The sequence below is a fragment of the Macaca mulatta genome, chromosome 1 (genome assembly GCF_049350105.2).
Source record: "Macaca mulatta isolate MMU2019108-1 chromosome 1, T2T-MMU8v2.0, whole genome shotgun sequence".
NCBI lineage: Eukaryota > Metazoa > Chordata > Mammalia > Primates > Cercopithecidae > Macaca > Macaca mulatta.
This window is the reverse complement of record NC_133406.1, coordinates 178,419,795-178,425,526: the sequence shown is the minus strand read 5'-3', so window position 1 is coordinate 178,425,526 and position 5,732 is coordinate 178,419,795.

Here is a 5,732-nt window from a genome sequence, read left to right as displayed (position 1 = left end):
TCACCCAGGCTAGAGTGCAGTGGTACAATCATGACTCACTGCAGCCTCTACCACTTGGCTCAAGTGATACTCCTGCCTCAGCTTCCTGAGTAGCTGGGGCTACAGGTGCACACCACTATGTCCAGCTCATTTTTTTTTTTTTTTTTTTTTTTTTTGAGATGGGGTCTCACATTGCTGATCTCGAACTCCTGGGCTAAAGTGATCCTCCTGCCTCACCCTCCCAAAGTGTTGGGATTATGGGCGTGAGCCACTGCACCCAGCCAGTGACAACTACTTTCTTTTGGAAAATAGATTTTGTTAAAGAGAGGTCAACTAGAGGGAAAAAAATGAGGAATATTTCCTTCATTTCAGTGATTTGCTACAAGTTCCCTTTACATGGAAGCCTCTCCAAGGGTATTCCAAGTATTATTCAATTTACAAAGATTGTGGATATACTAAACTTTTCCATGGAATGATATAGAAAAATGTCTTGTAGAACCTCAATAGAAGTCAGTCCTTCCCCGATCTCCCATACCCAGAGTTCCAAGGTAAATCAGGCCTTGTGTTCCATCCCAGGAGTTAAGTTCTTCCTGCTTAGAAGTTAAGATTAGTCCAGCCCGGTGATAAGATCACGCCTGTAATCCCAGCACTTGGGAGGCTGAGGTGAGTGGATCGCCTGAGGTCAGGAGTTTAAGACCAGCCTGGCCAACGTGGCGAAGCCCCGTCTGTACTAAAAATACAAAAATTAGCCGGGTGTGGTGGCACACACCTGTAATCCCAGCTATTTGGGAGGTGGAGACGGGAGAATTGCTTGAACCCGGGAGGCGGAGGTTGCAGTGAACTGACATTGCGCCACTGCACTCCAGCCTGGGAGACAGAGCAAGACTCCTCCGTCTCAAAAAAAGAAAAGAAAAAAGCAATAGTTTAGGCCTTTTCATCTGGGGTCAGACATATCCAACTCTCTCCCAAACAGAGGCTAGGTGCTGGGCGCTGGGCAGCATTCTTTTTTTTTTTTTTTGAGACGGAGTTTCGCTCTGTCGCCCAGGCTGGAGTGCAGTGGCCGGATCTCAGCTCACTGCAAGCTCCGCCTCCTGAGTTCACGCCATTCTCCTGCCTCAGCCTCCCGAGTAGCTGGGACTACAGGCGCCCGCCGCCTCGCCCGCCGCCTCGCCCGGCTAATTTTTTGTATTTTTTTTTAGTAGAGACGGGGTTTCACCGTGTTAGCCAGCATGGTTTCGATCTCTTGACCTCGTGATCCGCCCATCTCGCCCTCCCAAAGTGCTGGGATTACAGGCTTGAGCCACCGCGCCCGGCCAATGGGCAGCATTCTTAACTTTTCCAATCGCATCAGCATTTCCTCCACATCCCCATCCCACCTGCTTATTTTGCCTGATGTTTGCTACAGGATAATCACTTTGGAACTGCAGGGCAGGCCTCCTGTTTCAAGACTGCATACAGACCAGAAGGGGTGTGGAAAAGGTCACTAATATAATCATATATGACTTGTCCACCAACAAATACTCATACAAACCATGGTGGGTGCTAAGAAATTTATTTATTTTTTATTTTTTATTTTTTTTTAACGGAGTTTCACTCTTGTTGCCTAGGCTGGAGTACAATGGCACGATCTCAGCTCATTGCAACCTCCACCTCCCGGGTTCAAGTGATTCTCCTGCCTCAGCCTCCAGAGTAGCTGGGATTACAGGGATGTGCCACCACGCCCAGCTCATTCTGGATTTTTAGTAGAGACAGGTTTTTTCCATGTTGGTCAGGCTGGTCTCGAACTCCTGACCTCAGGTGATCTACCCGCCTCAGCCTCCCAAAGTGCTGGGATTACAGGCATGAGCCACCGTGCCCCGTGGTGGGCTCTAAGAAATTAAAGGGAAAGTCCACCCAGATCCTGGATATCTATTCCAGCCCATAAAGGTGTCAAAGCTAAACTTCAAGCAGTCCTCCCGTCTCAACCTCCTGAGTAGCTGGGGCCATAGGCACATGCCACCAGCCTGCCTAATTTTTAAATTTTTTTGTGCATAGCAAGAGGGGTCTTGCTATGTTGCTATGTTGCCCAGGCTGGTCTCAAACTCCTGGGCTCAAGCAATCCTCCCATCTCAATCTCCCAAAGTGCTGGTATTACACGAGGGATTTTTTTGAGTTGGAGTTTGGCTCTTGTCTCCCAGGCTGGAGTGTAGTGGCATGATCTCGGATCACTACAACCTCTGCCACCCGGATTCAAGTGATTCTCGTGCCTCAGCCACCCAAGTAGCTGGGATTACAGGTGTACAAGCCCAGCCATCATGCCTAGCTAATTTTTGTATTTTTTTTTTTTTTGTAGGTATGGGGTTTCACCATATTGGCCAGGCTGGTCTTGAAAGCCTGACCTGAAATGATCCACCTGCCTCAGCCTCCCAAAGTGCTGGGATTACAGGTGTGAGCCACCGTGCCCCACCTGCTGGACCACATTCTAAAGAGAGCCAACTGGCACAACCTGAGGACTTCTAAGACAACCAGAGCACCAGTGACCTCCCCATCCACCTTCCCTGCCTTCTTCTCCATCTTACCTTAGGGAACCCTAGAGGAATCCAAGGAAGATGGGGTGATTCTGAAGTTATGGTCCAGCATGGCATGCTATGGTCTTGAAGCCTATGAAATTCACTCTTCAACAAACTTGGCATCTACGTTGAGCGCATGAAGGTAGTGAGTTATCAATCAACAATCGCCTTTAAGATTATTGTAATCCCCCAAGTACTTCAGCCCCAGGTAGCCACCCACTGCCGTATGTCAGAGGACATCCCGGTGCTCTTTCCTGCCTGGACTCCTAGCCTGGGATTCTCACCCTACATCTCTGCGGAGTGAACTCCTTCCTATTCATGCTTCAAGACCCAGCTCAGTTCTAGCTCAGCTGACCCCTTGGTTCCCATGTCTGTTTCCTGCTGGGCTGTGAGTATTTTTATATTTTGTTTTTTTTATGTCCATTTAGATTTGAATATGAGTGTTTTATTTTATTTTATTTATTTTTTATGCTTCTTTGAGAGAGAGTCTTGCTCTGTTGCCCAGGCTGGAGTGCAGTGATGCAATCTTGGCTCACTGCAACCTCTGCCTCCTGGACTCAAGCAATTTTCATGCCTCAGCCTCCCAGTAGCTGGGACCACAGGCGCCTGCCACCATGCCTGACTAATTTTTTTTTCTATTTTTAGTGATGGCCTCAAGTGATACTCCCGCCTCAGCCTCCCAAAGTGTTGGGATTATAGGCGTGAGCCACCATACCCAGCCTAGAATGTGAGTGGTTTCTGTTGTTGTTGTTGTTTTGAGACGGAGTCTCGCTCTGTTACCCAGGCTGGACTGCAGTGGGCGGATCTCAGCTCACTGCAACCTCCGCCTCCCGGGTTCACGCCATTCTCCTGCCTCAGCCTCCTGAGTAGCTGGGACTACAGGCGCTCGCCACCTCGCCCGGCTAGATTTTTTTATTTTTTAGTAGAGACGGGGTTTCACCGTGTTAGCCAGGATGGTCTCGATCTCCTGACCTCGTGATCCGCCCGTCTCGGCCTCCCAAAGTGCTGGGATTACAGGCTTGAGCCACCGCGCCCGGCCTGTTGTTGTTTGAGTTTTTTTTAAGACAAAGTTTCAGTCTTGTTGCCTAGGCTGGAGTGCAGTGGCACAGTCTCAGCTCACTGCAACTTCCACCTCCCAGGTTCAAGTGATTCTCCTGCCTCAGCCACCCCAGTAGCTGGGACTACAAGCATGTGCCACCACACCTGGCTAATTTTTTCTTTTTTCTTTTTTTTTTCGGTAGAGACGGGATTTTACTATGTTGGTTAGGCTGGTCTTGAATTCCTGACCTCAGGTGATCCGCCCACCTAGGCCCCCCAAAGTGTTGGGATTACAGGAGTGAGGAGTGAACCACTGCGCCCAGCCTCGAATGTGAGTGTGTTAAAACCCAGATCGGATCTGATTGGGGTTGGCACCCAGGTGGCTCCATAATTGTTGCTGTCCTGAATTGTTGCCCTCTTTGCTACTTGGACCGAGCCCCACCTGGGACCACTGACTTCCTCTGACTCCTGGACAGGCTCCTGGGTGGCAAACCCTGGCTCCTGGTATAGTCTTGCCTGCCTCTCTGTCACTTTGTCTACCTGAGCAGACCTCTGAACTTTGAAGCCTGGATGCCCCATCTCCCCTCCTGTGAGGCCCTGTCCTACCTCACGTTGGGACCTAGGGCACTCTATTGTACAACTCCAGGGAGCACCATTGTGTCTTCTGTGAATGGCAGCTTCTGGAGCACAATTCTAGAAGGTACCATTCACTAGACACAATGGTGGCACCCCCTTGAGTCGTGCAATGGCAAGTGAACCCTTGACAGGGCCATGTCAACTGTGGGCTCAGACATCCTTTGGGTCTGGCAGTGCCCCACTCCATGTGCCCTGTCACTCGGCCCCTCTTTTTCCATCCCACTTCTCCTAGCTGGACCAAGCTAGGCGTCATCTACGGGCCCAGTATGCTGACCAGGGAGTGTGTGGGGCTTGGGGACATGGGGACAATAAATAACATCACTTTTCTCATTTCCCAGGCTGGGAACCAATTGAAAGATAAAAGATACCATAGCCAGACATCAACTTTATTCCTGACTAAAGCTCAAAAGAAGGGCGTGGCGTGGATTTACAGTGACCATCCTAACACTCGCGTGCAGAGTCACACGGTCCCACACTGGCCTGGACCAGCCCTGCTAAGCCCACGAGGGGTGGAGAGAACAGCAGCCGCTTCCTCTTTGTGGGGACGAGGCCTGAGCTTCCCTCCGCTCCTGCCCCGGATCTGATCACTGGGACTGTGGGAGAGGGACAAAGGACAGTTTTCTCCCACAGTTTTTCCTTCCAGGGAGAAGAGTGGAAATCTCATCTCAAAGGTAACATGAAATTGGAGAATGTACTCTCAAATCTGAAGCAGCAACAGAATTGTTCTCCTTGCTTCAGAGTGGAAGCCCCGCAGCCCTTTCCAGACCTCTCCCAAGCATGGAAATGGACCGAAGGCTGGATGAGGCTCAGAGGGGAAGTCAGGTGGGACCCCCTCAGACAGCAGCTGGGCTTCCTCTGTTCCAGGCCCCGCTATCACTGAAACGGGAGAGGGGGTGAAGGAACGGATTTGGAACTGTCAAAAGCTCCTTCCTTAGGGGCAGTGGAGGTAATGCGGGGTTCAGATCATCTGTGCCCTGGACAGAGGCCTCTTTCTTCCCCAGGAATGCCAAGCACATGGGCATCCTGATACCTCAACTCCTTCAGTCCCAAACACTCTGCCTGTTTGTCCCCTTTGTCCTGAGCCACCCGGTAGGAACTGCATGTTAGCTGCTGACTTCAGGTCAGGTCCCCGAAGCAGTTTTGTTCTCTCAGCAGTGTCCACCGCCTGCAGCCAGGCACCTCTCTCCCCTAGCCTGGGTCACTGGCAAGGGAGCAAGTAGAGTTCTGGGCTCACAGCAGGCAGTGGAGTGTAGTCACAGAGCCTGATCCGGCTTGAAATCTCAGATCCTTTGCTTACTAGGCTGTGTGGCCTTAGGTGAGTTACTCAATCTCTCTGGGCTTCAGTTTCTGCATATGTAAAACAGGGATAATATCTAGCTCACTAGGTTATGATAAGACATAAGTAACTTCATACAAACCCATTAGGACTGATGCCTGGGCATTTCTAAGTACTCAGTGAAGGCAAGCTGCTATTTTTATGGGCCCAGGTCTAGGGAAAAAGCATCAAACATCCAGGGGAAAGGGGATGCG